The sequence below is a fragment of the Podarcis melisellensis genome, assembly GCF_964234715.1.
Source record: "Podarcis melisellensis genome assembly, chromosome: 18".
Taxonomy (NCBI): domain Eukaryota; kingdom Metazoa; phylum Chordata; class Lepidosauria; order Squamata; family Lacertidae; genus Podarcis; species Podarcis melisellensis.
This window is the reverse complement of record NC_138536.1, coordinates 13,064,845-13,089,854: the sequence shown is the minus strand read 5'-3', so window position 1 is coordinate 13,089,854 and position 25,010 is coordinate 13,064,845. Positions and strand designations below refer to the sequence as shown.

Below are 25,010 nucleotides of genomic sequence, written 5' to 3'. Positions count from 1 at the left end.
AATGGTGCCCTCGGGTCCCATTAAAAAGTATTTAGCTTATTTGTTCCATTTGTCATACAGCTGAGCAAAGCAGGGAGAAAGAAAACCAGAAGCAGGGAGATGGAGCCAGGCTGCTTCCTGGAGCAGCAAACTTTCCTGTGTCCAAGCGCTCAAGTCTGCTCCTTTCCCCACTGGGAAGCCTCAGAGCAGAGCCCCAACCAGGCCCTTGGGCTCCCTGGAAAGCCCCCCCCCCAAACTGGGGACGGGCTCCTGTCCCCTCCAGCTGCCTCCTCCTCTCATGCACACAATGAGGCAGCACCCCATTGACAGCTCCAGCTCTTTGAGGGCGTCCTGTCTCTAGCTCCCTCCACTCCCTCTCTGTCTCCTTAGCCTTCTTTTTGAAACACCACAAATACCTCCCTGGGTCATATTTAATGGAAAAAGCAACCGCGTCCCCCTTTCTTTGGGCAGGACATTCCGCAGCTCACATTACGGCTAAACAAGGCGAGGGAATTGAATTAGGAGGCCGGCTGCTCTGGGAAGGGGCTTTGCGGGCGGCGGGGATTCTTTGCAAAGCCTCCGCTGAGCCTTCATTGATTAAAAGCTAAAAGAGGGGGGTGGTCCGCCTGCCTTCGGCCAGGCTGCTCCTGATCCCGGGGCGGAGGGAGGGGGCCAAACGCCGTGGCGCCCCCCCCCCAAGCCTCTATATTCTGCGCTTGTCAGGCTTGGCTGCTGGCCCTCCGTGGCCTGGCAACGGACTCAAGAGACCGGCCGGGGCGGCGCCCGAGAGAAGCCATCTCGCTGGGTTGACCTCGCAGCCTGGGCTACCCTGCAGGGCTGTTGTGAAAGGCGAAGGCGAGCGGCAGCGTGACCACGGCGGCGGGACGTGCCCTTTGCTGGGGAGGCTGAGAAGGGCGCCCCCTTGCTGCGCTCCTTTGCGGGTCCCCGTCGGAAGGTCGCCCGGGAGCAGAGAGGAGCCTCGCGGGGGGCGAGTGGCTGGCTCCTTGCGGGCGCCGGCGGCGGCAGCGCAACTCCCTCCGGCCGCGAGAGGCGGGCAGCAGCCGGGCCTCGGACCTGCGGCCAGGAGCGCTGCCTCTTCCCGCGCCCAGCAACCCGGGGAAAGCGCCGCACCACCTGTGGGTCCGCCGCCTCGCATCCGCTCACCTTAGTCGCCGGGCGAGGCAGGCGCTCCTGCCTGGCATCCGCGGGGGGTTCGCGGCCAGGCCCGGGGGGGGGCGCTCCCTGCTTCCACCACTGGCCCCTGAACCCCAAGGCTGGGGCTCATGGCGAGCGGGGGCCCCGGCTTGCAGCTCCTCCGCCGCCCTTCCAATGGGGCAGCGGCGCGCAGGGAAGAGCAGGCGCGCTCTCTGTCCCCAAGCGAAGCCGAGGGGCGCTTCTGGTAGCCCCGGGGCGGGCGGCGGAGGGGGGTCGCTGGCTGCAGCCGCCTCGCCTCGCCTCCGTTCTCCTCTCGAATCAGACACAGACGGCTGCTGACAGCGAGGAGAAGGGGCGGAGAAGCGCGGCGTGGGCAGCGGGAGGCGGCTCGCAAGAGAAGCGCGCCCCGCGGGACGCAAGGCGACGTGCCCGTCTTGTGCTCTCCGCAAAAGGCGCCAGATCAAAGCGGCGACCCGTACAGATCCACGCCCCCCGCGGAACAGTCGTGCCCCCCACATCACGGGCAGCTCAGAGTTAAACTCTGGAACTAACTCCCTCCACCGGAGGCAGCGATAGCCACCGATCTGGATGGATAAATTCATGGAGGGGGAAGAGGGTTATCGAGGGCTTCTAGCCACAGTTGTCTCTGCCCTACATCCACAGTTTGAGGCAGCAAAACTTCCAAACACCATTTGCTGGAAACCACAGGAGGGATTCCCTTGCGAGCATCTGGTTGGCCCCTATGAGAACAGGATGCTGGACCAGGTGACCCCTCTTTGGCCTGATCCCGTAAGCGCTTCCGACGTTCTTGTGCCCCAGAAGTGTCACACACACACCCTGTAATATGGACTCTGCGTTTGTGAGCAGGGGCTGGGCGGTCTGGATTTACCGAGTGATTTTGGAGTAGGTCAGGACGACTCCCACTTGTTGAACAAGAGGAACGGTTCGCAACACACACGTTCCAGATTGTGCTGCTGAAAATAAGAAAGTTTCATGGAGTCAGGAGTGGAAAGAACAGGGGATTCCGATTGTCAGGCTCTTAATGCTAAATGTATAGTGTTAGTCCTACTCTGAGTAGACCCATTGAAATTAATGGGCACAGCCTAGAGATTGTTTCAGAAAATAAAACTGAGCCATTGCTTCTTCAGGTAGCTGTTCCATGGCTGTGCAAAGCGAAACACAGGATTCCTCTGGGGTGACCCAGAACTTAGCTCAGACATCAGTGCTTCTTCCTTCCTCCCTCATTCTGGACCACTTTTCTCCATTTACTGCCAGAAACATGGAAGTTGGGTCCAAGCATGGCAGGTGCCTGGGGCAGAAGCACCGAGGACGTAGCTGTGGGCTGCTCTGGCCTGGCAGGGGCCTCCACACAAGACAGCTTTGTATTCTGGATGTCTGACATCCCTCCTGCCATGTAGCATCTTGTTCTCATGCTGTGACAAACCCAGGGAAATCATTTTGATGGGAAATTGAGCCCCAGCTCCTGGGAGGCCCAAACAGCAGCTGCTCCCCATATGGTCCGGACCACTGATGGGTCGATGATCCTTTCCAGTCAAATGTGGTGGGACACATTCCTTGAAGGGATGCCACAGGCCCCTCAAGAGCAGTCATCTTGCAGCACTTCTTAGGTCTCTCCCCATCACACACACCTTTGCCAACTTGATGCTGGCCATCTGCTACACTGGCTGTTTGCACATTAGATCTGAACTCTACAGCAGTAGAAATTTAACAGTTTATTGCAATGAATATACACAGAGTAGGTGACGTCTTCTAAAGAGACACATTTCAGGAGGGATCAGCACTAAAACCAGAAGCAGTGGCAGATCAGGGGAATGAATCATAAAGATCTGTCATCTCAAGCACTTTAGCTGAAGCAGCAGCAAGGAGGAGAGACAGATTGACAAGGCCAGGCAAGGGAAGGCTCCCTCATTTGTAACCCTGAAATGCTGGGCTTGGCTGCAGCCTAAGGTGGCCTTGAAAACATCAGCACTTGCCCCCTAGAGCCCCGCCCCACAAAGACCACTGTACATAGGAGACCAGGAACTCAGAGCAAGACAGAGATGGCTAGGAGGGGTCCTACGATAGTTGCCCTCTGCTTCTGCTGAGTCTGGAAGGGAAGAAATTGAAGGGTGGATCTCTCCCAACACCTCACCTTGGTGTGCCAACAAACTCTTGGCTGAAGTGGTGATGGCAGAAGCTGGAGTAGAGTTACGGCAGTTCATCCATTATGCAGACACCAGAACTTGGCACATGGCAGGACAGAGGGAAGGCAGAGAGGTCCCTCATTACGCTCTCCTTGTAATGGAGACCATTGGAAGGGAGCCCAGCAGGTTCTTCGGCAGAGAGAACAAGCAGCTCTTTGCAACGTGTGCAGAGTAGGGAGCGAGTGTCCACCTAGGCACAGCCGTGCATGCTTGAATCTTTGGGAACAGGAAAGAGTCCAATGTACAAATACCATTATTGTCATCACCCACTGTGCTTTGTCTGGGGCATGGACCAGAATTTAGCACCTTGCGAAACTCAGCGTTTGCATTTCACAAAGAACATTTAGAAATTCACCAATTTCCCAGCCCTCATGACTGTAGAGAAACAAGCCGGAAACTTCAGCTGTGTGAGATCACAATGTGGATATCCATGTGCATGTGTTTTTGATGCCCAGAAAGCCAAAGCAGTGTCACACCAAGTGGAGTGCAGACTCCTTGGGGGAATGGCAAAGAGCCACCAAAGAACAGCCAAGCCATCCTTGGCCACAGGCACTGAGGCTCACAGTCTTGGAGGCTGTCTCCCCGCTCCCGTCCCAGCCAACCTCAGCAAGTCATGTTCCTTCTCCCTCCTCCCATGAGCAAAAGTCAAGGGGTGATGAGAGGGTCCAAGACCACAATAACAGACTACAAAGTGAGGAAAACATCCCTGTGGACAGGGAATGTTTGAACAGGACACCCCTAACACGCTGAATGATGTTTTTCTTCTTCTTTCTGTTTTATTAAATTTGCTTAGTAACATAACATTATTATATATATTCTATAAAACAAAGAATACAGAACAAAATTCATTCATACTACAATGCCTAATTACATAACATTAATATATATTGTTTCTGAAAAAAAAGGCTTACATAACAAAATCAATTCAAAATACCATCCGGTTTACTTTTTCTTTTTTTCTTTTCTTTTTTCTTTCCCCTCCCTCCCCACTGCAGCCCTCCCCACCCCCTGTCAGGCCTTCCTTCTTCATATCTTTATCCTTGTACACAGTCTGTTCATTCGAGCTTGTATGTTAGGGTTGGCTTCCCCTCTTTCTATCCAGTTCCTGTAAAATGCCCATTTATTTGTGATTCTTTGGCATTTACTTTCCCATCTATCCTCTACCACTATCTGTGCGAATATTTCTGACTGTACGTATTCAAAAACATAATCATTCCATTTTTCCATATTCCATTTGGCCTTTTCTTTCCATCCCAAAGCAATAACTGCCATTCCAGCTAGAATCATAATCTTGTACAACTCTTGCTTATTACTCTTTACTTTGTTATTTCCCAGTATTCCCGAAAATAACAAATCCCTATTAACTTCTATGTTTATTTGAAATGGTCCAGAAATTACCTTTATAACCTTTTGCCAATATTCCTATATTCCACATGTGTGAATATAGTCCTTTTTCCTGACCACAATGACTATATACGCCATTTGTGCCAGAGTTCTATACCATTTTAATAAAAAAATTCTACTTAATTCTTTATACTTTTCTATTTTAATATTGTTTATATTCTTCATCAGTTCTTGAGCCGTGTTTGGAAGGATTGTACCTTCCTGCTCCCATTTAATCTGGATTATCCTTATCATTCTTTCTTTGTCGCTTATCATCAGTTTATATAAGATCCCTGCTATCCCTTTCTCCGTTATTTGTCTTTTGTTCAGCACCATATCTATTTTCATTTCTATCCTCATTGTTTCCTCTGCTCTTTCTGTTTTTATTAAATCATAAAGTCCTTGCACTTTCAGCCAATATTGTTTTCCTATTTTTTCTAAAAAAACTTTTTTTGTAATTAAATTCCCTTCTTCATCAAACATATCTTTTAATTTATAAAATCTCTGATCTTCTAATTTCTTCCACCAACCCAGTTCCCTTTGACTCTCCTGCATATATTTTAATGGCATCCACCTTGAGTATGTTGGCATCCATTTTGTTTTCCAATTCTTCCAAATTCCTAACACAGTTTTCCTTGGTCCTATTGTCTTCTTAAAAGCCGTATTAATATCTCTATTAAATATCCCTTCTCTTCCTATTCCTTCATTTATTTCATTCTCCAGCCTTATCCATTTAATCCGATCCTTATATCCAATATCTATTAGATTTTTCAATTGGAATGTTTCATAATAAAATTCTAAATTCGGTATTCCCCATCCCATCTCTTCTTGAGATGAATAATTTACTATGTCTGAGGTTCTAACTCTTTTGCTTCCAAAAATCCAATTTTTAAATACCTTATTCCATGTTTTGAACCATATTTTCCTAATGGGTAGTGTAATTACTTGAAATAAATATAATAATTTCGGTACCAGAAAGATTTTAACTGCTCTAATCCTACCTAGAATTGATAAATTCTTATTTTCCCATAATTTTATGTCCTTCTTGATCTTCCTCCATGCTTCTTTGTAATTTACATCTGGAATCTTAGCAATCTTTTTAATAATATTTACCCCCAAGTATTTAATTTTTTTCCTATTGATATCCATCTTTGTCATTTTTGCAATTTCCTTCTTCTCCTCTTTATTTACATCCCAAAATAAAATTTAAGAGTTCTCCAGATATACTCCCAATCCCGACTCCTCTTTAAAGTCCTTCAAGATTATCATAATTTCTCTTACACCCTCTAAGGGGTTTGTAAATAATAATAAGATATCCTCTGCATCCATGTTTAACTTGATTTCTTCCTTTCCTTTCTTATATCCTTTTATCCTTACTGAGTTTCGTATTCTGTCTGCCAAGTACTCCATACCCAATACAAAGAGTAGTGGTGAGAGTGAACATCCTTGTTGAACTCCTCTTTGTATATTGAATTGATCTGAAACCCCCTCATTCACTCTGACCACAGCCTTCCCTTCTCTAAACAATTCCTGGATTGCTTCCACAAAGTTCTCTCCTAATCCTACCTCCCGCATAATATTCCATAAGAAGGCCTTATACACATCCAATTTTAAGACCACCAATTTTCCTTTTACCCTGCTTGTTAATTCGTTTAGCACATTTCTTATAGGATGGCCTATGTATCTTCCCTTAACAAATCCATATTGATCTTCCTTAATTATTTTAGGTAGTACCTTTTCCAGTCGCCTTGCCAGGATCTTTGTAAATATCTTATAGTCTTGATTTAATAGGCTAATTGGCCTGTATGACCCCACCTCTGTAGGGTCCTTTTGCGGTTTTTCAATCACTACTATTTCCGCTAGTTTCCAAGTGTCTGGGGCTTTCCCCCCTTCTAAGATATTATTAAATACTTTTTAAAGTTCTGAGCACAGGATATCAGTTGTTTCTTTATAACACACTGAATGATGTGCCCCATTTCCAGTCAGATTTCCAGTGGGTCTGAGTGGCCAGGAGAGAACCTGGCAGGGATTGAAGGAGCTTCAGAGCTGGTCTGGGGCACAAAGAGAGAGGCATCTTCCTGTGACACCTCACGCCTGGGCCTTTGATTCTGTGGCCAGGCTACAGCGTCAGACGGCAGATTCCAGCAGAGAAATCCAGCAACTGACAAATTAAGTGGGTCTCTCTGCCCCGGGCTTCCCTTCCAAAATAGATTGCCAGTCCCTTTCTGGCTAATGAGGGAAGCACCCTGGGGGGGGATTTGCTCTGGAAACCAAGCAGGGTGGGGGAGCTCCTCTGACACTTCTGCTGCGGTTTCTGATAACCTCATTACCCAGCTGTTATTAAGGCTCCTCTTGCTTCAGGAGAGCAACCAATGCACACTGGCTTTCTATCTGAAGTCCCCCAGTGCTTAATAACAACCACCACAAGAGGGTGCCTTGGAAACCACACCAAGCCACAACCAGGAAGCAGAGCTATGAAGATCCCTGTCACCCCTTCCTCCCGCTGATAGACAGGGAACAACTGGCAACTCGTGGCAGCTGCAGCAACCTTCTTGCCCAGCACAGATCCCTAGGCCAACCCTATCCCTTAGGGAAGAGTCTGGTTCAGAAGCAGGTCACCTGCTTTGTATGCAGAAGGTCCTGGGTTCAATCCCCAGCAGCACCTCCAGGTGGGGTTTGGAGAAACCCCCTCTCAGAAACCCCAGAGAGTTGGTTGCGCTGAGCTGGGTGGACCAGTAGTTTGGTTCTGTTTCTTCAGGCAGTGGCTCCTTGAAGGACATCAGAGGGCAGCATCTGCCTAATTTTACACAACTCTCACCCTTTTTTGTCAAAAGTAAAAAAAAAAAACCCTTTCCAGAATGAGATGTGCAGGAGCTGCAGCCAATGCTGGAAACATTCTCAGCCCTACCTAGAGATGCTGGGGGTTGATGCTCTCCACCCCAACCCTTTGTCCTAGAACCCCAAATATGCCCATGCTCAGAAGGCCTTTGTTGCATTCGCTCACAGCTGAGCCTGACTGCAGAAATAGGCTGGTCTAGTGAGCATAGATGGTACCTTCATTTTGATGGAGAGATGCTTCCCCTCCCCTTTCCGATTTAGAAATGGAGGAGGAAGAGAATTAAATTACACTGGCAGCACGAGGTCCAGAGGTGTCAGAGTTGCTTAGCAACCAGAGGTTGTGGGTCTGTGATGCTAGAGCAACAGGCACCTTCTCCCACCAGGTGAGCACTGGGTGGGTAGAAGGAAGAGGCAGGCATTTTTACCTGGTGCATCACTCTGTGACCAACAAGTTTCTGTGGATGGCCCATTTGAGTGCCTGCTGTCCCCTGGGATACTTACAAGGCAAATGCCATGCAATTACACCCCCACCCCTCACTGATATACCACCCTAGATTCACAGAAGGCCAGTCTCACACCAGACCCAAATCCCATGCGGTCAGCTTTCTCTATGATCATATCCAGGTACAAACAGGTCATGGAAACCAAACCAAACCTATTATTCCAAACAAAACCAGCCTTGCTGAAAAAACAATTTACAGATCAAGCAGCCCCAAATTCATCCAAGCAAAAGGGCAGGTGTTCTGGATGAGCAATGATGCTGCAACTGTTAGAAAATCAGGAGTCTGTGACTCTTGCTTGGTCAGTTTAAAATACTTCTGTTGCCCACAGTGAGGCAAAGAAAGATTAAACTGCAGAGCAGACCCTGCAAGCCTGGATCCAGCCCATGCGTGCCCGGCTGAAAATCGGCTGCCCAGATAAATTTGTGAACATCTTTCAGCTCCTCCATGATAATATGACAGCAACAACTAAAGATAACAATGGCTCTCAGTGAACAATTCACAGTGAGATCAAGTGTTAAACAGGGTTGTATTATTGCCCCAACTCTATTTTTTATCTTCATTGCCATGATCCTACACATTGTTGAAGGGAAACTCCTCACCGGGGTAGAAATCATATATCAAACAGATGGAATGCTCTTGAGTAGGCTGAAAGCAAAGAGTAAGGTTACCATAACTTCTGTCATAGAACTTCAATATGCTGATGACAACATAGTGTGTGCACACTCAGAGGATGACCTCCAAACCATCCTAAATATCTTCGCAGACGCTTATGAAAAGCTTGGCCTATCGCTCAATATCCAAAAAATCAAAGTGCTGCACCAACAAGCACAAAACAACCCCTCTGCAGCGCCAGAAATCCAACTCAACGGTGTAACATTGGAAAACGTCAATCACTTCACCTACCTGGGCAGTTACTTTTCCACAAGGGCCGACACTGATGCCAAAATCCAGCATTGCCAGAGCTCTGCAAGTGCAGTTTTCTTCTGATTGAAGCTATTGTACTACCAACCTTACTGTATGCTAGTGAAACATGAAACTTATAAACGCCATCTCCAACTTCTTGAAAGATTCCATCAACAGTGTCTCCAAAAATTTTTACACATCACTTGGGAAGACAGGCAAACTAATGCCAGTGTGCTGGAAGAAGCAAAGATCACCAGCATCAAAGCAATGATTCTTCAACATCAGCTTCGTTGGACTGGTCATGTTGTTCGGATGCCTGATGATCGTCTTCCAAAGCAACTACTCTATTCTGAACTTAAAAATGGAAAGTATAATGCTGGTGTTCAACAAAAGAGGTTTAAAGACTCAAGGCAAATCTTAAAACATGTAGAATAAACACCGACAATTGGGAAACACTGGCCTGCGAGTGCTCCAGTTGGACAACAGCCTTTACCAAAGGTGTCATAGACTTTGAAGATACTTGAACTCAGGACGAAAGGGAGAAACAGGCTAAGAAGAAGACACGCTTGGCAAACCCACACCGTAATCAACTCCGACCCAGAAACCAATGTCCCCACTGTAGAGGGACATGTGGATCCAGAATTGGCCTCCACAGTCACTTATGGACTCACTCGGCTATGAGTGATCGCCGAAGAAGTTCCTTTCTCCATGAAAATCGAAAGAAACATTTGCAGATCAGCTTTGTTCATCCAAACAATGCAATCAAAAGCCAGTTTTAGGTAACCCTTTCTTCAGGATAAATGAAATGGTTGCAATAGTAGTGAGCTCTTATTTCTGCTTGTTGTTAAGCAGAAACAACAAACTGGTGGAGGCTTCTGGCCTCTTATCATCATGAGAAGAGACTTTGCCAAGTAAAGGCAGCATCAAAAACTGCTGGGTCAGAGGAAGAGCATTGGCTGCGCCCACTGAAAATATAAAAATCAGGCAGTTCATTGAACTTGTCTCCAACACACCCAGGTGGGGATGCTTGGAGAAACATAGGCATTCAAGGACCAGGCAGACCTTTCAGCTCCACCCAATGGAAGCCTCCAATTTCCCTCCCCCCTGTCCCCTTTAAAATCTGATGTTGCACACTTTTCGCTTTGAGAAGTTCAACTCCTTTTAGGGAAGGAAGTGCAGGATTGGCACACAGGAAGACTCACCTTTTGTTGCATTCTCCAAGTGGAAGTTTTCATCTTAGGAAAGCAGGATGACAGAAGGGAAGAAGGAGAGATGTGTTGGGAAGATTTCTGAATTGGTTTTCTTTAAAAAATGAGAGATGTTTTGCATGTAGGACACTTCCACGCCTGGGCCACAAAAGATACATGCCTCTTTGCCATCACAAAGTATCATTCTCAGGGTCTGTGAGCTGCCCCCCCCCCCATCACTAAAAGGAAGATAGCAAAGCCCTCAAATGACTCTACAAGCTGCAGGCGAGAACAGATGTTCTGCCTGGGAGGTTTAACATGCCTGGAACTGATACATAACATAGGAATGTATTGCCAGGTCAGCAAAGCAGGTTGAGCTCCGTGGAGCGAATGGGCTGAAGCAGCCATGGACAGGCTTGTGAAATGGAGTCTGCATGGAATTATGAGTTAAAGGCAGAGGGGCTCTCTGGGTGAATGGAGATCTTGAGCCAAGCCATTCAGGCGGACAGCTGCCTGTTCTGCACCTCCCTGTCATGCAGGATTTGCCCAGCCAGAGCACAGGGCGGAAGAAGCACCACCAGCATGCTCATCACGTACCACCCCCAGCCCAGGCGCATGGGCCTCTTTCTCCACATGCACCCCACTAGCCACCCTAACTGGGTTGTGCAAATTGCCCGATAGCAAATGCAATCAGCTTCCACCACTTATGTGAGAAGAGGAATTTGCTTTGCAAGCCAGCCTGAGCATCCAACACCTCTCTTCTGAAAACACTCACCGCTGAACTGACCAAACCTTTTATCCGCTTGACCACATACAGAGGAGCCCTAAAGCCAGATGAGGGAGAAGGTGCCTTTCTTTTTCCTATGCATCACAATCATTTATCCAGTCACTATAAAAACAAAGGAAAGTAAGACAACTCTGTGGTTATTTTCCATGCTTGGGGGTGGGGTGGGGTGGGGGAGGCAGCCAATGTCTGCCAACATCCAGTAAGGAACAAAGGCAGCAGACTGAGAAGTCAGAGGAGGATTTGCATAAATCCATGCAAGAGCCAGCCTCAGATTTATGCTTTGGAGACAGCACCATGGGAAAAGGCTGACTGAAATCAGGACAAGTCTTTTGGGAGTGAGGGATCCAGGCACCTGATAAGAAAGCTCTGCAGCTTCAAACTGGAACCATCACTGAGGCACCAGAGATCCATATTGATCAGGATGTTTGAAGGGTGGGGAGGAGAACTAGGCTTCCAGTGGCCTACTTGTCGCTGGGTTTTGAAAACCTGCAAAGACACAACAGCCCTTCAAATTAGGCATGTGCTTTTTACAAAAATGCTTCCTTAAGTTTTTCTCTGCTCTGCTACATCAGGAAGCCCCCAGTTCTGATCTTGGTTCTGTCGCTAGGTGGCTGTGGGTTCAGCCCTTCCCTCTGCAATATGGGGGTAACATAACCCTGACCCACATTACAGAAAGGGGGAAATAGAGGAAGGTTTAAGCAAGGGCTAGTGGTGGGGTCCTCTCTCACAGGAGTGCCCAGCCAATTTAAGACACTGCTTCTGAGTTGCTGCTTTATTGGAAGGGTGTGTGTGTGTGTGTGTGTGTGTGTGTGCATGTGCTCATGTGCCTCTCAGAGAAGCTGTGCCTTACTGACCAAGAGTAGGACACTGAGTGCTCTCCTAGAATCATAGAATCATAGAGTTGGAAGAGACCACAAGGGCCATCGAGTCCAACCCCCTGCCAAGCAGGAAACACCATCAGAGCACTCCTGACATATGGTTGTCAAGCCTCTGCTTAAAGACCTCCAAAGAAGGAGACTCCACCACACTCCTTGGCAGCAAATTCCACTGTCAAACAGCTCCTTTCCGCTTGTTGCAAGACTTCACACACAAAAAACCACAAAGCCTTCCAGGCAGATGCCACCTTGGTACTTCTGGAGTAATGGAAGCAGGCAGCACAAAGGTGGCCAGTTTGAGAGACCTGGACAGAGATCTTGGCCCTGGCAGGTCATGTTCCCCAGCTCAGCCAAGCCCCATGGCTACTTTCCTTTGTGGGCAAGCACATCCTTCCAGGATGTGGGGTCAAAAGGGCCTCCCTACCCAGAGTCTAGCTCTAGGGTGGCTACTGGCTGACATCTCCCAGCTGTGACCAGCAATGTTTCCAGAAAGTTGTGTTTGGGAGCCCCTAAGGTTGGAACTACATGCACTGCATAGTTTTCGCCCACAGAAGCGGATGCCAGGACGTCCCGGAGGAGTCAGCTGGCCTCCCCTCAGGAAAGCAACACTCAGAGATTCTTCACTGGCTGATAGTTCTGGGAGGGGAGGAGGATATATTTAATGCTAAGCATTCCAAAATACATTTGGCAGCCCAAGGGCACCTTTAAAGAGAGGTTTGCTTCTTATTCCCAGAATGCAACAAATGTTGCCAGTTTCCCTAAGAATTGTTATCTGTGCTGGATAACACATATATAGGCGATGGCTGATATAGCCTCAGCAGGTACCTCTGGTCAGGAGAAGAGCCTCCCCCAACAGAGCCATCAACATGCAAGGAGGGGGTCCAAGGGGCAGAAAAGGGTGTACTTAGGAGGGGGTGAATTTGGGAGCCAAGCTCAGCAGCTTCTGTGCTCCATTTCCTTCTGGAATGCTCTGCTTGACTACTAAAATAAAATTTATCACCCACCTTTTGACTGCAAAGTCTCCAAAGGTAGAAAGCAAACATGCCAAAATTTCATGAACTCCAGTAAGAACTAATTGGAGCAAGGGGGGGTGGCTCTGTGGTCCTCTAGATGCTGTTCAACTACACTCTCAAAGCAGTGATTTTACATAAAGCAGTACAAATTATGCCTAGGCCCTAGAGTTGGACTCCCTGGCCTTTATGACCACCCGGATGACAAGAACCAGGTAGCTGGTTGCTGTTGCTTGAGTCAAGGAAGCAGCACATTAAGCGTGGCACATTTACTAACTTTGCCTGCAACACTGAATACTCTGCAGGCTCAAAAAGATTATTGATCATTAGCTCAAGCTAAAGGCACCACAGAATTGCGGGACCCTGGCAAGGGTCTCCTGCCGTGGGGTGGGGAGGAGTCTTCAAGAAGTCCCAGCCAGTCTAACTGTTAAACTCTGCAGTTTGGGCCTTGGGTGTGCAGCCACTGGGGGCCAAGCCTCCTGCCCAGGTTACACCTTTTTCCTCTTCCTGCAGTGCAAGATTCTGCTCTCACTGCACTGACCTGATCCTGCATCAAAAGCCAAAAAGGGGCGCAGCAAATCCAGGTCAGGGCAAAGGTCCTGGCGCAGCCTTGCACACATCAGATGTTAGTGAAAAGAAGCAGCCTTTGTCCTCCCCTTGCAAAGGCCCATAGTTAGGGAGTCCTGCCCACCCCACCCCCAGCACTGCAACACAACAGCAGCCAAGGCCCACAACTCAGCAGGGCCCAGTCTCCGAAAGCCCACCCCAGGTCAAATGGCCAGTCTCAGCCATCCAGAATAAGCCTAATCCCTGGAGGCAGAGAGCTGGCCTGAGATAACAAATGGTTCACACCACAGCAAGCCTCATACGGCCCACCCCACAAACAGCCTTCCTGCTACCTCACCTGGAGTACTGTGTCCAGTTCTGGGCACCACAGTTCAAGAAGGACACTGACAAACTGGAACGTGTCCAGAGGAGGGCAACCAAAATGGTCAAAGGCCCGGAAACGATGCCGTATGAGGAACGGCTAAGGGAGCTGGGCATGTTTAGCCTGGAGAAGAGGAGGTTAAGGGGTGATATGATAGCCATGTTCAAATATATAAAACATAGAGGAGGGAGAAAGGTTGTTTTCTGCTGCTCCAGAGAAGCGGACACGGAGCAATGGATCCAAACTACAAGAAAGAAGATTCCACCTAAACATTAGGAAGAACTTCCTGACAGTAAGAGCTGTTTGACAGTGGAATTTGCTGCCCAGGAGTGTGGTGGAGTCTCCTTCTTTGGAGGTCTTTAAGCAGAGGCTTGACAACCATATGTCAGGAGTGCTCTGATGGTGTTTCCTGCTTGGCAGGGGGTTGGACTCGATGGCCCTTGTGGTCTCTTCCAACTCTAGGATTCTATGATTCTAAGAGCAAGATGGGAGAAGGTTTGGGCTGCTCCCACCAAGCTCAAGCTGTCCCCATTTCTTTCTCCAAGCCATTTCTAGGCTGTTTCTCAGGATTGCTGATCCAAAGAGACTTACATCGTAAAAAAAGACAAGCGGCAACCACAAGACATAGGTAACTATAAAGTCAATTAGAAAAAAGAAAGTGAGAAAAGGGCAGTTGCTGAAACCATGGCAGATATCACAGCCAAGCCCCTCAGAGGACAGCAGCTGACCCCACAGAAGACCCTCGGGGATCGGCCTCTCCTGGCTCTACCATCTCCTCAGATAAAGGTCTGAGCCACCAGTCAGAGCATTTGAGGGGAGGTTGTGGGGAGGCAGAGGACTATGCGGATCATGGCCACAACAGTCACAGCTCCACATACATTGCACACACCTGCGAGAGGCACCTGGATGCATCACGACCCAAGGACTGCCTGAGCCCTTGGAAGCCCACCACTGCCAAGGGCTGTGGCTCAGCTTGTCTTGCTCAGCTCCATTTTCTACTTCTTGCTTCCAGTGCTTCAAAGAGGCACCGCTGGTTCCCTGCCTGCTTTCCACATTTCAGCTCCCACCTGAAAACTGTCTCTCCTGCCACCGCTTCCTCTGGGAACATTCATCTGGAGGTGGCAGTTAATACCCAGCCTGCAATCAAAGGTGGAGTAAGAGGCATCACAATGAATCACAGAGCCATGGCTTCTGCCTCATAACACACACACACACACACACACACACACACCCCAACATCCCTCCCCATCTCCCTTAGGGAATCCAAGCCTAATTGCTTTATGGGGAGGATCTCTGATACCAACTCTGGACTCTCCTTCCACTGCCGCCACCATCCGCCCTGCCAGAAAATGTCTGCTTCAGCTGTGCTTCCCCCCCAGCAAGTCCCAGGCGGGCAATGCATCAGAAAGACCTGATTCAGGGGTCCAGCCAAGGAGATGAATGGGCTGGACAGGTGGGCTGGCTCTTTGGACTACCCCTTGGAGTGGTTGGGCCAGTCCTAAGGCCCCTGCTCAAGTCCCCTCCATCACTAGAAAGATGGCAGCTGAACTGCCTCTCCCAAGGAATAGCACAGGCCTTGGGGAGGGGGACACTCTTGCCTTGCAAGGCTTGCAGTGAATGAAGTGAACCTCCCAGGGTTCACACCCACCATTTTCCAGAGGTGTAGCCATGTTGGTCTATTGCAGCAAAAGCACCAGGAGCCACAGAGGCTCCCTCCCAACCATGGGGCCATGGGGCACCTGCAGGGCCCCCCACCCCAGTCTCAGCACCCCCTGCACATCCTCAGCGCTGACCAGATAAGCCACAGCAATGCTGACATTTCCACAGCAGTACCTGAAAGACCAACCAGTTTAACAAATCAGCTTTTGGCGGGGGATGAAGGTTTTCCGACAGCTGGCAAGTGTTTGTTTCATACATTTATTTACTGCAAATAAATGTAAAATACTTGGGAGTGCAAAGGATTCCAGGGTGTATACACATAGGTGTAGCATGAAGGAGGAAATTAAAAGGAACTGACATACAAAAAATACAATCTGTCACCATTCACAAACCATCTAGCTAATTAACATCCAAAAACTGGAATAAAACCTGCTACCCTGATTCAGGCAGTGGGTGATAGGACTTCAGTCTTGCAATTCAAGCCCCTGAAGTGATGCCCTCCCAAAGATTTGCTAGTCTTTCAGGAGTCAAGGCAAAACTCTTGCCTGACTCAGCCTGCCCCCAAGGGCTGCTCATCATGAACATCTCTGGGCTGCTCCAAACTGCTTGGCGTAATGCTAGCTGGTTCTGGTCCTGCAAAGACTTGACTCCGGGCAGGAGGAGCCTGCCCCCTGCCATCCCTCAGCCTGTGAGGGGAACATGGAAGGGGAAATGGAGACCAGAATAGCATCATCCAGTGACAGAAAGTATATTTGGTTTTTCAGAAGCGTTTCTTCAGGTGGGTGTCAGCGAAGGAAGGAAGGAAGGAAGGAAGGAAGGAAGGAAGGAAGGAAGGAAGGAAGGAAGGGGATGCTTCTTTGGCAGCAGACCCAGGGCCTCTTCCCTGTACCTGCTGCCACAAACTGCCAAGAGAGGAGACGTGGCGGCAGGACCCATGCTCTGTGAGGGGGGCAGGAGCCCCTCTGCCCACCTCCGGCTCCTGCAAAGCAGCTGATCTGTCTGCCTGCCTCCCCTTTCACCTTGCAGGAATCTGTAAGAAATGCGACTTGACAGGCAGTGTTCCAGCGTGGGAGAGCTGCTTTCCTCAGGCCTGGGGGGGGCGTCTTTGTGGGGCCCCAAAGGAAGTGCTTTTAAAGTGCACTGATGTGATCAGAACAGAAAGGCAGAGAGAAGGCAGTGGGGGAGGCAGTGCCGGTGCAGGCTAGAGGCCTGGCTGATGGGCAAAGGGAGGGCGGAAGTGTGAGGAGCTCATTCTACTCTCGAGTAGGACCCTGGCAGAGACACATGCCCGACTGGCATGTTCCCTCCCTCCTGGTTGATTGTTCGGGAGCTTCAAAAGCTTTCTTCTGCCCGAACATCACAAGGACTGATGCCAACAGACACCGGCACACTTAGGGATCCGCAGAGTTCTTGCAGTCTGCGTAACAGTCCTCAGCAACTCAGCATTTTGGCTAACCTACTTTATTTACAGGGACGCGGGTAGCGCTGTGGTTTAAACCATAGAGCCTAGGACTTGCTGATCAGAAGGTCAGCGGTTCGAATCCCCACGACGGGGTGAGCTCCCGTTGCTCGGTCCCTGCTCCTGCCAACCTAGCAGTTCGAAAGTACGTCAAAGTGCAAGTAGATAAATAGGTACCACTCCAGTGGGAAGGTAAACGGCATTTCTGTGCGCTGCTCTGGTTTGCCAGAAGCAGCTTAGTCATGCTGGCCACATGACCCGGAAGCTGTATGCCTTCTCCCTCGGCCAATAAAGTGAGATGAGCGCCACAACCCCAGAGTCGGTCACGACTGGACCTAATGGTCAGGGGTCCCTTTACCATTACCTTTACTTTATTTACATATAAACACACACAGAGCACTGCAACACAGTAACACAAACATCCTGTCTCCGATCTCTTCCCACACTGTGGAGTCAAAACATACACCGTCATGTGATAGACAACAATCCCATGACTGCAATCATGAAGCAGGAATTCTAACAAGGTCCTTAGCCCTTGGATGAGAATACCAAGCGTGGGGTGGGGGGCAGACACCGTTCCTTCCACGCTCACTGAATCATGGGTCAGTGAGGGGGGAGGGTTGGCATCCTGAGACTAAGGACCCCACATGCCAAGACAGTGGGAATCCTGGGCCCAGACTTAAGAGGGGCAGAACCGTGATCTCCTTGCCAATTTAGATACAGTGACTGAACTGGAGGCCCCTCGACTGACTTCAGGTCCAGTGTTGGACCATTTCGATCGGATACTCCCTACTGATGTGGATAGATTCCTCCAAGTTGGTAGGCCCACCACCTGCCTCCTTGATCCGTGCCCATCTTGGCTGATTAGGGAGTGTCCAGATGTTGCGCGGACCCCCCTTGTTGAAATTATCAATTTGTCCCTTGGTACGGGGACATTCCCAGGGGAACTGAAGGAAGCAGTAGTGTGTCCACTTAAAGAAAACTTCATTAGATCCCTTAGACCTATCCAATTACCACCCAGTTTCAAATCTTCCATATCTGGGTAAGGTAATTGAGAGAGCGGTTGCTGAACAGCTTGGTAGGTTTCTGGAGGAAACATCGGCTTTAGATCCATTTCAGTCCGGATTCCATCCTGGTTTTGGGACCGAGACGGCTCTGGTCACCCTAACAGATGATCTCCACAGACAACTGGATCGAGGCGGGTCAGGACTGCTGATCCTTTTAGATTTGTCAGCAGCCTTTGACATGGTCGATCATGATCTTCTGGACCACCGCCTTGCAGACGTGGGGATACAGGGCATAGCCCATAACTGGTTGTGCTCTTTTATCTCTGGTCGGGGACAGAGGGTGGCACTAGGGAGGGAATTGTCGTTGCGCCACTCCTTGGTGTGTGGAGAGCCGCAGGGCGCAAGTCTCTCTCTCCCCGGTGCTTTTTAACATCTTTATGCGCCCCCTTGCCCAGTTTATCCGGAGCTTTGGGCTGGGCTCTCACCAATATGCTGATGACACTCAGCTCTATCTGCAAATGTATGGCCACACTGACTCGGCCCCGGACACACTGACCAGATGCTTGGAAGCTGTGGCTGGATGGTTTCGTGGGAGCCGATTGAAACTAAATCCTTCGAAGACAGAGGTCCTATGGCTGGGTCGGGATGGCATGGGGATGAGGGACCAACTTCCCTCTCTTGCGGGGGCCCAATTAGTGCCATTGCCTTCCATTAAGAGTTTGGGTGTAATCCTTGACGCCTCCCTGGCTCCCGGTAGAGTACAGGGTCAGATTTAAGGTGCTGCATTTGACCTTTAAAGCCCTTCACGGCCTAGGACCCTTGTACCTACGGGACCGCCTCTCCCGGTCGGCCCCACGGAGAGCCTCCAGGTCCATAAATAGCAACACCCTAGTGGTCCTGGGCCCTAAGGAAGTTAGATTGGCTTCAACCAGAGCCAGGGCCTTTTCAACTCTGGCTCTGGGCTGGTGGAACGCTCCGTTTCATGAGACCAGGGCCCTGCAGGATCTGATTTCTTTCCGCAGGACCTGTAAGACAGAGTTGCTCCGCCTGGCCTTGGAGCCAATTTGATTCCCTCCCTCTCTTTCTTTTTTCCTTTCCTTCTCCTCCTGCAATGAGGCTACATTTTAATATTTTAATGTTTCAATATTTTAATGCTTCAATATTTTAATTTTGTTTTTAAGTTGTAATCATTCAACTTGTTTTTATTATTGCTTGTAAGCTGCTCTGAGCCCGGCCTTGGCTGGGGAGGGCGGGGTATAAATAAAAATTATTATTATTATTAGAAGCCTGGCGAAAGGTGGATTTTGGGGAGCAGCTAAGTCCCCCTTGAGAAAAGAAAGTAAGTTCATTGGTCCTGTTCCAGAGCCACAGGCATGGCTGTGGCCTGCCGGCCGGCCTGCCTACTGGGGGTGCAGCTGTGGGCCAGATGGGCACCTGCATGCAGGCGCAGGGGGGCTCTGTGTCCCACGGGGACTCCTGCATCTTTTGCATGCCGGAAACTGGCACCTCCTGTTTCAAAGGCTGAGAAAGGAGGTGTCTCTGCCCTCCTCCCACACAGAGACCGGCAGCTGCCTATTCCCAAAATGGTACGAGTGGGGTGGATGGAACAGTGGAAGCAGCACCTCTAAGGGGCCTTTGGGGCCTCTGCTCAGGTGATGGTGGGAGAAATGCTCTTGAGAGTGGGGGCCCAAAGGCATGGCTGGGTGCTAGATGGCTCACAGATTCAGAGAAGTCACCGGGGGGAGACCCTTGAGGGACACCATTGAATTGGTACTTTGTGCTCTGTGAAGGAAGGAGACTCTTTGCCAAAGCCTGGGTTGCAAAATGGTTGGTTTTTGCTTTAGCAGTGGAGAAAGGATTCTGAGCAACGGTTTGCCAGCACTACGCTGAAAGGAGAGCTTGCAACCTCTATCACATTTGCCCTTCCAACAACCTGGTGAGGTAGACCATTAACCAACATCTCCACTTGGCCCATGAAGAAAAGGAGGCTGCCTCGTGCACAGCATCCAGGTCCCACTTGCTCCCGGTAGAGCAGGCTGGGGATCAAAGCCTCTCAGAGAGGAAACAGGGTGAGGTGCACAAGTAACTCAGAGCTCTTTGTCATGGCTAGCAGGGCAACACTTTGGGAAATTGCCATGCTGAAGTACAGTGGTACCTTGGGATACATACGCTTCAGGTTACAGACTCCACTAACCCAGAAATAGTACTTCGGGTTAAGAACTTTGCTTCAGGATGAGAATAGAAATCGTGCGGCGGCGGCAGCAGGAGGCCCCATTAGCTAAAGTGGTGCTTCAGGTTAAGAACAGTTTCAGGTTAAGAACAGACCTCTGGAACGAATTAAGTACTTAACCTGAGGTACCACTGTATTTGTTTTGTCATAAGAGGTAAACTGCAGATAAACACTTTAAAAATAGCTTTCAATAAAGCTTAGGCAGTCATGGCCAGAAGTCAAATTGATGTTCTCAGCTGAGCCATCCATCCCATCCCTCCCCTCCCCTTCTTTGCAGCACTTTCACCTGATGTGATGCCTTCACTGCTGCTCTAAGTGGAGATCTGAAAAAGATATCAAGTGAATATGAAATCTAGTCTGTTTCCATCTCCCCCACTTCCAAGACACTTACACTCGCTGGTCTCTTCCCAGACTTCTTGTTTTTCAGAATACATTTTTTAAAAAAGACATAATACTTGGACAAAAGCAGAGGTCGAGGGAACCGGTGTACAGCTTCTGGGTCATGTGGTCAGCATGACTAAGCCGCTTCTGGCAAACCAGAGCAGCGCACGGAAATGCCGTTTACCTTCCCACCAGAGCGGTACCTATTTATCTACTTGGACATTCATAGAATCCTAGAGTTGGAAGAGACCACAAGGGCCATCGAGTCCAACCCCCTGCCAAGCAGGAAACACCATCAGAGCACTCCTGACAGATGGTTGTCAAGCCTCTGCTTAAAGACCTCCAAAGAAGGAGACTCCACCACACTCCTTGGCAGCAAATTCCACTGTCCAACAGCTCTTACTGTCAGGAAGTTCTTCCTAATGTTTAGGTGGAATCTTCTTTCTTGTAGTTTGGATCCATTGCTCCGTGTCCGCTTCTCTGGAGCAGCAGAAAACAACCCTCCTCTATGTGACATCCTTTTATATATTTGAACATGGCTATCATATCACCCCTTAACCTCCTCTTCTCCAGGCTAAACATGCCCAGCTCCCTTATTAGCCCTTCCTCATAAGGCATCGTTTCCAGGCCTTTGACACTTTTGGTTGCCCTCCTCTGGACACGTTCCAGTTTGTCAGTGTCCTTCTTGAACTGTGGTGCCCAGAACTGGACACAGTACTCCAGGTGAGGTCTGACCAGGGCAGAATACAGTGGCACTATTACTTCCCTTGATCTAGATGCTATACTCCTATTGATGCAGCCCAGAATTGCATTGGCTTTTTTAGCTACCGTGTCACACTGTTGGCTCATGTCAAGTTTGTGGTCAACCAAGACTCCTAGATCCTTTTCACATGTACTTTTCTCAAGCCAGATGTCACCATCTTGTATTTGTGCCTCTCATTTTTTTTGCCCAAGTGCAATACTTTACATTTTTCCGTGTTAAAATTCATCGTTTGTTTTGGCCCAGTTCTCTAATCTGTCAAGGTCGTTTTGAAGTGTGATCCTGTCCTCTGGGGTGTTAGCCACCCCTCCCAGTTTGGTGTCATCTGCAAATTTGATCAGGATGCCCTTGAGTCCATCATCCAGGTCGTTGATAAAGATGTTGAATAAGACCGAGCCCAAGACAGAACCCTGTGGCACCCCACTAGTCACTCTTCTCCAGGATGAAGAGGAACCATTGATGAGCACCCTTTGGGTTCGGTCAGTCAGCCAGTTACAAATCCACTGAGTGGTAGCCTAGTCAAGACCGCATTTTACCAGCTTCTTTACAAGAATATCATGGGGCACCTTGTCAAATGCCTTGCTGAAATCAAGGTAGGCTATATCCACTGCGTTCCTTTCATCTACCAGGCTTGTAATTCTGTCAAAAAACGAGATCAGGTTAGTCTGACATGACTTGTTTTTCAGAAATCTATGCTGACTATTGGTGATCACAGCATTCCTTTCTAGGTGCTCACAGACTGTTTGCTTAATGATCTGCTCCAGAATCTTCCCTGGTATTGATGTCAGACTGACTGGGCGGTAATTATTTGGGTCCTCTCTTTTCCCCTTTTTGAAAATAGGGACAACATTTGCCCTCCTCCAGTCTGCAGTTCATCTGGTCCTGGAGACTTGAATACATCTAGACTAGCCAAGTATTATTGTACTATCTCCTTGGTTATTCTGGGCTGTGTTTCCTCTGCTGAATCATTTGCTCCAAATTCTTCAGGTCGGGCATTGTTTTCTTTATCGGAGAAGACTGAGGCAAAGAAGGCATTAAGGAGTTCAGCCCTTTCTGTGTCCCCTGTTTGCATTTCACCATCATCTCCTCTGTGTGACCCCACTGTTTCTTTGTTCTTCCTTTTGCTATGAACATACCCATAAAAGCCTTTTTTGTTGCTTTTAACCTCTCTAGCAAGCCTGAGTTCATTCTGTGCTTTAGCTTTTCTGACTTTGTGTCTACACGTGCTGGCTATTTGTTTGAATTCCTCTTTGGTGGTTTCCCCCCTTTTCCATTTTTTGTACACATCCTTTTTTAATCTTAACTCAGTTAAAAGTTCTTTAGATCAGTGTTTCCCAACCGGTGTTCCGCGGCACACTAGTGTGCCGCCAGACGTTGCCTGGTGTGCCGCGAGATGTTGCCTGGAGGGAAGCGGGCGAGTCGGTGGCGAGAGGCGGGGCGGCGGCGGCGAGGAGAGGCCGCGCCTCCTGCTGCTGCCTGGCGCTCCTCCTCGCAGCCGGCAGCGCTGCCTGGGCGCCTCCGCGCGACTCTGCCTCGCTGGGTTTGGTCTCCCAGCAGAGACGGGTCACACGCGCCACTCCCTCCCTCCCTCAGCCTGCGCGGAGGGAGAGCCAGAGAGAGGCATCGCTCCTGCGTGGCAGGAGAGGGAGCTTGGCGCGTCCGCGGCTTTTATAGGGCGCCTGGCGCGCACCAGCTCGATAACGGGCACCGGCGCGGCGGGGGGCGGCCGGCCTGTCTCCTTGGCAACCCCATTGAGCAGCGCCGGCTCCCCCGGGAGGGCCATCCCCCCGCGCCGCCGATCGCCAACACCGCCGATGCTGTGGCTGCCCGAGCCCGAGCCGAAGCCCGAGCCCGTCAGTCAGTCAGTCAGGAAGGAAGGAAGGAAGGAAGGAGAAATGGGGAGGGAGACGAGGGAGGAAAATTGCACGCAGGGTGAAGAAAGGAGAAGGGTGAACGAGACGAGCTTCCAACCCAAAAAAGGGCTGGAAGACTGGGAGGATGAAGGATCGGGAAAGAAAGCAACGCCTTCCCTGCCCGCGACGTCGCCCGCTTGTCATTGGCAGCGCAGCGGGCGCCCAGAGGGGCTGGGCACCGGCGCAGGGCCGCTCCGCAGCCGCGGAGGACAGCTGCGCGGCTAGCAAGGTGCGCCGCGTAGAGCGCGGCCCTTGTGTGGCCCGGTGGCCAGGCAAGCTCGGGCGGGGACCCCCATGCGAATCTAAGACGGGAGAGCAAAGAGGGCAGAGCAAAGGGGGTCCCTTCCCCAACCTCCGGCTCTGAGACTTCCCTGCACCCCAGAAAAGTTTTCAAATACAAAGTTAGAAACATACACTGAAGAAAAAAGTAAAAGAACAAGAAAAAGAAAAAAAGAAAAAGAAAAAGAAGAAAAGAAAACCAACCATTCAACACATTTTTTATATAACTGGACTTCCTCGCATCTCCCTTACCCTGCATTCTTTATAATAAAGATATCAGCAAATTATTACCTTGTTTCGTACCTTATTTTGTACTTTTCAAATACTATACCTCTAAATTTAACATACTTTTCATCAGTTACTTATATCTTAAATTAAACATAGTATTACCTTAGATTTTGACCTTTTCTTACTTAAAATATAATTTCCTGTTTCCCAAATCTAATTGCTGAAGCTATAGTTTCCGAATTGTGTAAATTTTTAACATTCATACAACTTATATTGCTTTTGGAAATAGTCCTTAAATTTTTTCCAGTCCTCTTCCGTTGTTTCTTCTCCCAAATCTCGGATTCTGCCAGTCATTTCAGCCAGTTCCATGTAGTCCATCAATTGCGTCTGCCACTCTTCCAGTGTGGGCAAATCTTGTGTCTTCCAATATTTTGCGATAAGTATTCTTGCTGCTGTAGTTGCATACATAAAGAAAGTTCTATCCTTCTTTAACACTTTCTGGCCAACAATGCCCAAGAGGAAGGCCTCTGGTTTCTTGGGAAAGGTATACTTAAATACCTTTTTTAACTCATTATAGATCATTTCCCAGAAGGCCTTCACTTTTGGACAAGTCCACCAGAGGTGAAAGAATGTCCCTTCAGCCTCCTTACATTTCCAACATTTATTATCAGACAGGTGATATATTTTTGCAAGCTTGACTGGGGTCATGTACCACCTATAAATCATTTTCATAATATTTTCCTTCAAGGCATTACATGCCGTGAATTTCATTCCGGTGGTCCATAACCTTTCCCAGTCCTCAAACATGATGTTATACCCAATATCCTGAGCCCATTTTATCATGGCTGATTTGACTGTCTCATCCTGAGTGATTTTCTCTTCAACCTGCCCTCCATCCTCTTGCGGAAAACTCTTTGCCTGCCCTGCCCGTATCTCGTTTTTGCTTTTTAATTCCACACACGCACCCTTCGGACTTCGTGGCAATCGGGCGCGCGGGTGCGTTTCCTAAGAGAGTGAGGACCCCCGCCTCCTCCCCACCTGCTCCCTCGCCAGCCAGCCAGCCGCGCGCCCTAGCCGGAGAGCCCCGGCCGTCCCCGTCGCGCAATCGGCTGGATCTCCCTTCAGCAGGCCGTGCTCACAACTCGGCCCAGGGACCCCCAGCAGCGGATCTCCGGCCCAGCTGAAGAATCCGGCAACAAGCCCCCTCCTCCCCAATCGCTCCGCCGAAATATGCTCCAAAACCCCCCAGATAGGCCGCCGGCCGCCAAGTCTCGTGGCGCCCTGAGCGAGGGTCTCTCCCCAACACCGCCACCTTGAACTGCGTTCTCCCGGCTACCCGAGC

The 25,010-nt window shown here is 49.4% G+C and overlaps 1 protein-coding gene across 3 annotated transcripts in view; it reads right to left on the bottom strand.

Moving 5' to 3' along the window:
• Positions 1–25,010, bottom strand: part of LINGO3 (leucine rich repeat and Ig domain containing 3) — a 41,592-nt gene that overhangs the window by 13,222 nt on the left and 3,360 nt on the right. The window contains exon 1 of one of the 3 annotated variants that reach the window (XM_081896052.1): positions 10,168–10,264. The exons of 1 other annotated variant lie outside the window; for it this stretch is intronic. The gene's annotated coding sequence lies outside the window, so the exon portion shown is untranslated. Of the gene's footprint in view, positions 1–1,143; positions 1,449–10,167; positions 10,265–25,010 lie in introns of those variants that run through there. One more of the 3 variants, XM_081896051.1, reaches the window with a different exon arrangement.